Raw genomic sequence first — 11,663 nt, forward strand, 5'->3', positions numbered from 1 at the left:
ACTCAAATTATGAAATTGTCTCAAATGAGAGAGCTGTACCGCAAGCTCACTAGTACCACCACACACAATGCTGAGAACCTGTCACACATCGTAGAAACAAAACACACGAATCTAACCCGAAGGGTCATATCTCCACATAACTTTGCTGCAATGCGCTACCCTATCCAAACACCGGTCCACATGAAACACCTCAAGTCACTATGCTCAAAGTCGACAACCGCGCACAATTTGATATCTAGAACCAAAGCAAATCATCATAACCACGGCGAAGCAATTGACATAACATTACACAAATCCGTAAGGACACAACCGATACGCTATTCGCCGAGCAATACCCAATACTCTTCCCTCTCGAATTCCACTAAGAGGCCCCAATAAAACCGCACCACATGTGCCTATAACCAACAAATCCTAACGCCTCGCAACACGGAAAGATAACTCATAGATCTCCCCAGATCACTAATAAGCTCAATAACAATTGAATCAACACATACCTTAACAATACAACTCGGAGTCAACCAAGCCGACTCGAGTTAGAACACACATCCGTATTGGCCTACCAATGAACCCCTTGTCAAGGAGTTCCTGAAGCTGTTCCTTCAACTTCTTTAACTCCGCCAATGCCATACGATACGGTGCCCGGCACCAAATCAATATCAAAATTAACAACCATGTTCGGCGACATGCTTGGCAATAGGAAACATATCCGAAAAATCTCTCACCACCGGAACTGAATCAATGGTAGAAGTCTCTACACTGACATCTATCACGAAGGCCGAATAAGAAAGACAACCCTTTTCAGCCATCCGTTGGGTCTTCAAAAATGAAACCACCATACTAGGTACATAATCCATCGAACCTCGCGACTCAATCCGTAGCATCCCCGGCATAGCCAACGCCGTCGCCTTAGCGCAACAACCTAGAATAACACGATACGGAGACAACCAGTCCATACCCAATATCATACCAAAATCTTGCATACTAAGCAATAAGGATACACTCGGGTCTCCAAACCTCCAATAGTTACCACACAAGACCAATATACGTGGTCCACAACCACGACATAACCTGTTTATGAGAACTCCCAGTCTCGAAATCCATACTGCCCGCGAATCGCCATATCTGATCCCAACTCCACCATCCGAATATACAACACACCTCTAATACCCAATCATCCCACGAGAGGTACTCCTATAATTCTTCTGTTCCACCAAGCAAACTCGAATATCAGTAGTCGATCCAACAAGAGAGTGCCACAATACTAATGAAGTATCCTCAACTCAAACACACCGCCCTTTCTAAAATGTATACCCTCATCAAGCCACACCAATCAGTGATCGCATTTATCTAGTCATCTGAACTGTCCATGCTACCTAAGAATTTTTGACCTTCCTTTCAAAATTGAACTGTGACCTTATACATGCAAATCTCAATCCTACATAACATACCACATATACCATACCATCCTAGGATAAACATGAAAACTTCATATCCCTTCCGGGACACAAGCAGCTACGTACTCAACTAGCCAAGAACTTTCTATTGATCCCATCTAAAAGAAAATCACCATACATCCCATACTCCTCATGCTCGTAGAAAATATCCATCTCTAACTATGGTAGAAACCATCAAGAACTCTCCGAATTCCATTTGCACAAAACTAAATTTTCAGGATTGAATCCTTCTAACTTAACCAAGCTACGCAGGCCACTAAAACCCAAGAACATTGCCGCGAAACACCTGTAGAAACTCATTACCTCGTAAGCACCTAAAGAACTAGTCATATCCTTACCATGTCGATCTGAACTACTACCAAGGTATCCCATATATCCAAGTTCCTTCTGATTTACCTTCACTTGATACTTCTTCTTGCTATAACACCACAATTGCTCAACCCAGACTCACCACACGAGACCCAAGCATAAAACCACACCGCCTAAGGCTCATAAACAACTGGATACTCTCATAAATATTCCAAAAAGCACCACATTCAAAATACCTACCCTGAAGAGACTTCCTGCAAATCCAAAGCCATTACCTTCACCTTCGTGATATTGATATATAGAACCCCATAATTGACATAGAAATGCCACAAGTCTTGACACCCTCCAATGCAAACCTCAGTTTCTAGCCAAATATACAACTTGAAGATCTCCAATTATTATATGCAAGATCTTGAACCCACTATAACCATTCTCAAGAGTCATCCACTCTACTCAAACCGCCATTAGACCGGACAACCTGTGCTCCAATAGCATTTCGACACCGCAGAATGTAACCTCACCTTAGTGAACCAAGCAACTTCCTGTTCTATGCACTGCACATCCTTTACCAATAACAACTCAAGTCATTCCGTGATTCTCATACGCCCATAAAGCATAACATAACCTGTATTGAAATTTCCTTTACTCGAGCCATCCTCGATCTCAACCTCCGAAAGCCTTAACTGATTCATCCGTACGCCTCAAACTGGAACCAACATAGCACATAACTGTGCAATCAACTAATCAATAGCAGACTCCCCCACTTGGCTCAAATCCATCGTTCAAAACACACAATAACTCATAATGCATACACTCTATTACTGCCATAACACTATAGTAAGATTAAACTCAATCATAAGCTCGTGAAACACAGACCATCTAGTACTTTAAATCTTCTGCAAATCTCACATTCACCCTCGTAATAGTCAAGCCCACTCTCTTAGATGACACAAATTCAAATTGCAACACATATATTTCATTGGTAACAGAGATCTTCCAATAAACGACATAAAGGATCACGCAAACTTCAAATCAATCCGCAGGAGATAACCCACCTGCTTTGCCTCAAACTAACACCTATTTATACCCTTCCACCATCATAAACATTACGCAGCCACTTAATCTTCCTGAGTCTGAACTCATCATACAACGTAAAATCTACTTCACTTTCCAACTAGGCAACATGAAAAGATCCTTCAACACGCCCTCAACTCGGGCTAAACATCAAATCACGATGGAAACCAAGCACCGGATAGTTCTTACTACCCCAAGCAGACCCTTCTTGTCTCGTTCAAATCATATGCACACATCTCGCAATCACATCATACTCATCACGTAGCTAGCTATCCAATCATCACTCCTACTAATAGGGACACTATCAGACATACAAATCTTAAAGCACGTGCACACACAATCAATGCCTCAGAGCTCAAGCTATAGGAAAAATCTGGCCTCAAGTCCTCTAGACTGGCCCAACATCAACACACAGAGATCATATATATCCCCTCAATCAGGGATTCACAAGCCATTAATGCACATCTGATACTGAGCGCTTATACACGCATACAAATGTGTGGAAATAATTCAAAGAGTTATATTTCAAACTGAATCAAGGACACACGATAAGAATTCAAGAATGTGAAGTTTTTCCTAAAGGTTCTGCAACCTCCCGAGGATAAGTACAGACGTCTTCGTACCGATCCGTGAGACTCTACTAAACCTGCTCATGGCTTGTGAGACCTATGTAACCTAGGCTCTAATACCAACTTGTCATGATTCAAACCGGACCCGGTCGTGATGGCTCCTCTCGTGGAGACAAGGCCAGCCAACATAAACCCCTAATACAATTAACAATTATAATAATTCAATTTAAGTCATTAATAAGTAATAAATCCCCAAAATTAAGTGAAATAGAACAAGTGCGGAAATAGATACAGCCCGACATCAGGGTTTCACCAGTCATGAGCATCTAAACAACCGTCTAAAAGTAGGAAGAGTATACATAGGCTACTACAAATCCAGTAAAAATGAAAATAAAGATAAGAAGGAGAAGCACTGGGCTGCGGACGCCGAGCAGCTACCTAGTGAACTCCGAACAGGCTGCTGGAAGCAATCAACCCTCGCTAGCTGGACCCGAGGCTCCTGAATCTGCACACAGTGTGCAGGGAGTAATGTGAGTACTCCAACTCAGTGAGTAATAAAAGTAAAGGCAGCTGAGCGATAAGAAAACACGTAAAACACAGCAAAATGCTACAATGGGCCAGTGTAAAACCAATACAATACAATAAAATAGTGAAAATTTATAAAAACACCTTAGTTCAATATAAGCTTCTTTAAAACATCTTTTAACAATTAAACGAGTGAATGAAAAAGTAGTGAGAAAAGATAAACACATAAAACCAGCCCCTCGAGCAAAAGAATAGCAGAATTAGCCCATCGGGCTATCTCAGAATCACTCATACCAGCCCCTCGGGCAATAACATGAAACAACATCAGCCCCTCGGGCTATATCACATCACAAACTGGGTACCCGCGCTCACCGGGGGTGTACAGACTCCGGGAGGGGACCCTTACGGCCCAAGCGCAATAACAAGACATCTCGTGGCATAATCAAATAGGCTCTCAGCCTCATATCAAGCCACCTTGTGGCGTAACAAATCAAGCCCTCGACCTCAGAATCATGAATTAGTACAACACTACTGTGGCGTGTATCCCGATCCCACAGTATCCTCACAACACAGGCCCTCGGTCTCACTCAGTCAGAAATCTCCCAAGCCACTCGGGCAACAGTAGAACATGAAGCTCAGCCCAAAATATCATTTAAGATGTCAAAATAGATAAATATGGCTAAATTATGAAAATAGTAGAATACAGCATGACTGAGTACAAATATGAAGTCAAAACAATGAGGAATAGTAGTAAAAATTCCCTAAGGGTCCAAAATAGTTGGCACGAGGCCCTAATATGGCATTCAGCCCAACATATGATGATAGGAAACAATTTTTAATCAAATACGTGATTAAACACTCATACGGGATGGACTAAGTCATAATCCCCAACGGTGCACGACCCCACACTCGTCATCTAGCGTGTGCGTCACCTCAAAGTAGCACAACAATGTGAAATCCGGGGTTTCATACCCTCAGAACAGCATTTACAATCATTACTTACCTCAATCCAGTCCAAACTCTAGCCCGCGATGCCTTTTCCTCTCGACTCGGCCTCCGAATGCTCCAAATCTAGACAAAGGCAGATTCATACCAACAAAATATGCTAAAGGAACAAAGCCCACTCGAAAATATCCAATTTACATCAAAAATCCCAAAATTGCTCAAACCCGGCCCCCGGGCCCACGTCTCGGATTCCGATAAAAATCATATCTACAGAATCCTCATCCTCTCACGATTACCCATATCAATTCATCAAAATTCGACCTCAATTGCCCATTCAAATCCCCAAAAAAATTCTCAAACTGTTCTTCCATTTTTCCCCAATTCTCACTCTAATTTCTCAAATTAAATGATAAAAATTCAAGACTAAATCATGGAATTAAACCAAATATGAGTGAAGAATACTTACCCCAATTTCTCCAATGAAAATCTCCTCAAATTTTACCTTCTCCCAAGCTCTCCAATGGCTTTTGTGATAATGGACTTAAACCCTCGATTTTTAAATATAAATTGTCTGCCCAGATATTTTCTTCATCACGAACGCGGCAGCACCCTTGCGTTCGCGAAGCACAAAGCTTCAATGACCAAAATTCCTTCTACGCGAACATGAGGACCCTCTCGCGAATGCGATGCACAACTGGCTCACCTCTTCGCAAATGCGACCTCTACTACGCAAATGCGTAGGACAAATGCCTTGGGGTCCCAACTATTCCACTTCCTCTACCCGAACGCGGCAAAACCCTCGCGAACACGATGACTACTGACCTCAGCCCTTCGCGAATGCGGGACAACCTTCATGAACGCGAAGGCTGAATCCACTGCCTCACATCCTAAGCCTTCGCGAACGTGGGGCATCCATCATGAACGCGAAGGTCAAAAACCTGCAACACCAATAACAGTTTTTCTGCAACTTTTTCCAACATGAAATGATTCGTTCAACCACCCGAAACTCACCCCAGGCCCTCGGGACCTCAACCAAACATGCCAACATATCTCATATCATCATTTAAACTTTTTCCAACCTTTAAACCGCTCAAGACAACATCAAAACACCAAAATTACATCGGAGTCAAGCCTAAGAATTCCAAAAACTTCCAAATTCTGCTTTCGATCAAAAAGTCTATCAAACCCCGTCCGAATGACCTGAAATTTTGCACACACGTCACAAATGACACGATGGACCTACTACAACTTCCAGAATTCCATTCCGACCCCTATATCAAAATCTCACTTATCAACCGGAAAACGCCAAAAATCCAATTTCGCCAATTCAAGCCTAAACCTTCCACGGACCTCTAAAATACATTCTGATCACGCTCCTAAGTCTCAAATCACCTAACGGAGCTAACCAAATCATAAAAATTCCATTCCGAGATCACATACTAACAAGTCAAAACTTGGTCAAACCTTTTAAATTTTAAGCTTCAAACTGAGAATTGTTCTTCCAAATTCATTCTGATTACCCTGAAAACCAAAACCGATGATTTACATAAGTCATAATACATCAGACAGGGCTAGTCATGCCCGAGAACTGGAAAGCGAAGTGCAAAAGCTCAAAATGACCGATCGGGTCGTTACACTAACGAGCATCGAGATTCGGTTCAGAGTCTGCAGGAAGAACCGGCCAAGACTCAAGATCAAGCTTTTGAAGGTTTATAGATAGGAATATTGTAACTCGTAGTTGATAGGATTAGCTAGTTTAGCTTTTCATCTTTCATCTTGGTATATTAAGGAGCTCAGCAAGCAGAAACAGCAACAACAACAGTGAAATCACAGTTTCTCGGTAGTTCCAGCTACCAAAACTTCCAGAAGTGACCTAATTTCTTTATAGCCAAGGATATGTAGGCAACCTCCGAAGCAAGGTTCGGTCAAATTAATTCCAAAAAATGCTTCCCATGGAGTTTCAAACGGGCAAAAATCGCTCGTGGTTGCTCATTTTATCTTTGTCCGAAAAATCTTCGTGTTTTCGAGCAAGAGAGGCGCTGTGAGCATGTAATTTTTTCCCTATTAAAAATAGTCCTACAAAATTAAAGAAAATAGATTTTTCCAAATTATTTGCAATTTTATAGGATTTTTGTAAGATTTTATTAATTGTTGGCATTTTTGTGCACGATTATTTTTGTTAAAACCATGAAAAATGCACCAAAAATATCATACATTGCGTATTAGATATTTTTGTTCATATTTTAGGATTAATTGGTTAATTGATTGGTTTATTAAAATAAAAATTACAAAAAAATATCATTCATTTTATATTTTTAGCTTTTTAATGCTAAATTAATAATTTTCTCTTCTTTAATTTAGGATTAACTAATGTTGTAATTATTATAAATAGACAGTTGGTTTGATTTTATAGGTAATATTAATTTAGTATTTAATTTAGGGATTAATTAATTTAATTAGTTTTTTTAAAATTAAAGAAAACAAAACAAAACAAAGAAAAGGAAAATGAGAAAGAAAACAATTGGGTTTTCTGATAATTGGACCATCTCAAAAAGCAAATGCAATGGCCCAATTACGCCTCTTAATCGGTTTTCACCTCAAGCCCAATTCGGGTCCGCCCTGTCCCAAACCTCACTTACTAAAACGGCGTCGTTTCATCGCCATTTAATCCCAGTCGTTGGATTCTCTTGATCCAACGGCTCGCAACTCCACACTTAATTCCATTATAACTATCCGAAGCCAGCCCCCCCCCCAAACCCCTAACACCAGTTTATTCCCTCTCTCAAACACTCTCAAACGAGAAACCCTAGCCTCCCCTTTAACCCCCGTCGTCTCCGCCGTGGTCCGCCGACCAGAAATCGCCTCACGGTGGCGGACCACCTCCAAACTCCACCAGACTAAAACCCCATAACCATCTTTACCTCCTCTTCCCATATATCCCAATCGTTCTTTTCAAACAAGTCTTGAAATTCTCAAATTTTAGATCTAAAAGCCAAACCCTAGTTTTTCATTTTTTATTTCCGTTCAATTTCTAGATTGTTTGAACCCAAAACTTCCATTAGTCGATTGTTCTTGTTGAGAATAGTCGATTAGTGGTCGTCCAAGTTCATTTTATCCCGTTGAAGCCTGTCTGAGTTCTTCACTGGTCCAAATTCGAAGTGAGTTTTAGTAATTCCTTTCCATTATTTTTTTCTTTCTTCTTTTGTTTATCTCTTTCATCTTCTTTCTTCTTTTAGCCGCATGTTTTAGGTAATTGCAACTTTAGTTTTTCTCTTTTTCATGACTGTTTAGCTTGTTTATTTGCATCTGTTTATTATGTTAATTAAAGCATGCTAGAATTTCATCATTTGAAGTTTAATTTCAATTTGCATAAGTTTAGGTTAATTAGATTTAGTCTTTTTAGGGTTTTGATAACATTGATTATTCTGTTGAGTTTGTTCCTCTCTTATAGTTGTTTGTTTGATATTCAATGTTTGGTTTAAAGTTGATTATAATAGTTTTAGGAGTTTTATTAAACAACTTACTTGGTCGGTCTCTGATTAGTTAACATTAGCTTAGCTGATTAACTCGTTTGATTGGCAATTTGATTAGTTTAATTTCTAGATTTTCCTGGCCTCACCACTCTGTTTTGTTACTATTTTAAAATTCAGTGTTCTTGTTTAAGTTTAGCTTGTTAATTCACTAGTCTAGGATTGAATTAAGCCCTAAATACCCTTAAGCCTAAAACAAATTTTAGAATTAAAATGACATTGTAACAAGCTTGGACCCCTAATGCTGGAATCTTCTAGATTATTCTAGAAGGTTCCACAAATGGTTTTGAAATCAGATTTTTGGGCAGAATTGGTTAGAACTGAAATATTTAGTAAATAAAAGGGGTAAAATTGGTTTTACATAAGGTAAATATCAGAAGTTTCTAGTATTTTGTACAGTTGTCCTATTCTTCGCATGTAAATGCTGAAATTGGGTGGGAAAAAGAACATACAGCTGTCAAAAGATGTTGTACTATCTGATCCCTAGGGAATTTAGGGTAGAATATGCTTTTATGATGCCATTTTAGGATACCCTATAAAAGAAAAGGGACTCCTTCATTCAAGATAGATTTTTAGACCCTAAAAAAAGATTCAGCTACTGTTTCATTGATTTTTTGTTCTATTTTCTTCTGATATCTAGCAAAAACTTAGAAAATTTTCTCTAGGATTTCTTGTTTTCTAATTCAAGATATGGATTGATATGAGGATGTGTTGTTAGTTGACTGATACTGTTGTCTTCTCTGCTGCTGGCTCTACTGTTTCTTGCAATTTTCTACTGATCTTAGAGTTACTTTTGCTTATTCGGTTTACCTGTTGTATCCAGGTACCTATCTTGAACCATGAATGGTAAATGGAGTGTAAACATGCTCTTTCTTTGAGAGATGTACCTGTGATTGAAGTTATTGTTCATAAAATATTAAATCTCAGTTTAACTTCACATATGATTCTTTTCAGTTATCCAGCTTTGTAATTTCTTAGTTTTTTGTTTAAGCATTTTGGATCTACCTGATAGTCAACAGCTTAGTGGGGAGCCTTCATGTGTGAATGTTTAAATTAGTTCACCTTTTAATGTATTGTTCATAATAGCTTCAGTAATTTATTTAGGTTTTTTATAAGAGGATATTGGTTAACATGTCATACATGTTCGAAAGATGCATTGTCTGGTTGATAGGTACATTCAATTTAATGGTCTAGAGTTCCAGCATTGCTAAAATGATTACGTATTTGATATTAATGTGATTAGTGAGAAGTTTAAGGTAGTTTAAACCTATATTTGTTGCTAATGGCATATTAAATTCATAATATGGTTATTCAGTATATTTGATTTTCAGAGTTTAATAAACTGTTTTATTATATGTGCGTTTAAAGAAGACTGGCTTCAGTTGGGGCCTTAGTACGTTCATGGTTTTCTGTTAAACTGTTGAGCCTGACTAGCCCAAAAATGAGACATCCCGATCGAAATCAAACCTGACATAGTCTCTGGGCTCCTGTTTTATTTTACGCTCCTGGGCTTAATTGCTAGCCCAAACAGCAGTAGTAACATTTTCCTCAATGGTTCTTTTTTTTTAGATGACGTGATAGCCTCACTGCTGGCCCAACCTTTCCAAAACAATTAAAATTCAGTATATTTACCCAACGCATAGTTATAATTAGTAGCCTTATATTGAACTTTGATTTAGTTTTATATGTGAACATTCTTAGTCTGCTTTAGGTGCGAACTTGACAAATATCGGCTTTAACTAATGAATTACTAGTGGTTGGGTACAATCTTTTGAAATAAATCGAGGCGTTCCATCTACAAATGAATTCCATAATCTATAGCCCTCACATTAATAAAAAAACTAATGTGGAAAAAACTTTGAATATTCCTAACTAGTGTAGAAAATACTTTGAACATTCGTAGTTTTCTTTAGGCGCGTTTATAGTAAATCATCGTGACTATGGGTACGGTTCCCGTGGCATAATCGTGATACCTAATTCCCAAATCTGGGTGCATATTTCATGTGACCCGATCATAACAACTTCAAATGATAATAAAATAAACATGTCGCGAATTGTGGGTGCATTTTATGTAGAGTGGTTTGTGGTGTGTTCCAAAATGGCAAGTGTACGACAATCGTAACTTGTTCAAGAAACAATTCCATAAAAACCTTAAAAGGGTTTAAAATAATTTAAAGCGGTTATAAAGTTAAAAATGCACAAAAGGTCTAAAATATGTAATAAATTAGATAATTAGGCCAATTATTAATAGTTAAGAGACCGTGCTAGAATCACCGAACCCGTGAATGTCTAACACCTTCTCGGGTTAACAGAATTCTTTACCTAGAATTTTTGGTTTCGCAGACTTTTAAATAAAGTCAATTTTCCTCTATTTGGGATTTTAAAAATAAATCGGTGACTAGGGACACCATAATAAATATCCCAAGTGGCGACTCTGAATTTGAATAAATAATCCCATTTCGATTAATATCACTTAAATTGGAAAAGCTCCTTTACATCCCACTTCGGGTGTAACAAGGAGGTGTGACACAAGCCTTTAGGAGGCTTGGCTCATATTTTGACTGTGTGCACTAGTCTTGCTCAAGCGGTCTTAGTTCCGACCGCAGCAACCACTTATCAGGCCGGGCGAGGTGCTTAGACTTCCGCTGCCCGCACACCATAGCAACTGACGCAGGGACTTCAGACACCAGGGGCACTACCAGCCTAGCTGGTTGCAGCTGCTCAGGCCTATGTGTTTCCTGTTATGAGTGATGATGAGCAGATGAGACTACAGAGGTTTGGGAGGCTCCAGCCTCCATCTTTCATTGGGGCAGAGTCGGAGGATGCCCAGGGTTTCTTGGACAAGTGTCAGTAGATTCTTCGTATAGTAGGTATTCTAGAGACTAGTGGGGTCTCGTTCACTACTTTTCAATTTTCTGGGGCTGCCTTCAGATGGTGGGAGGCTTATGAGAGGCGCAGGTTGGTTGGTGGAGCACTACTTACATGGCAGGAGTTCTCCATTCTCTTCTTGGAGAAGTTCGTGTTGCAGTTTGAGGTGCTTCATCAGGATGGCATGTCTGTGACCCAGTACGAGATGAGGTTTTCTGAGTTGTCTTGTCACGTAGTTTGATTGGTTCCCATTGATAGGGATAGGATTAGGAGGTTCATTAATGGCCTCACATATCTGTTGCGGTTGCTTATGACTCGGGAGAGGGTATCTAGTGCTACTTTTGATGAGATGGTCGACATTGCTTGATAGATAGAGATGGTCCGCAGTC

The sequence above is a fragment of the Nicotiana tabacum genome, chromosome 20 (genome assembly GCF_000715075.1).
Source record: "Nicotiana tabacum cultivar K326 chromosome 20, ASM71507v2, whole genome shotgun sequence".
Classification (NCBI taxonomy): Eukaryota; Viridiplantae; Streptophyta; class Magnoliopsida; order Solanales; family Solanaceae; genus Nicotiana; species Nicotiana tabacum.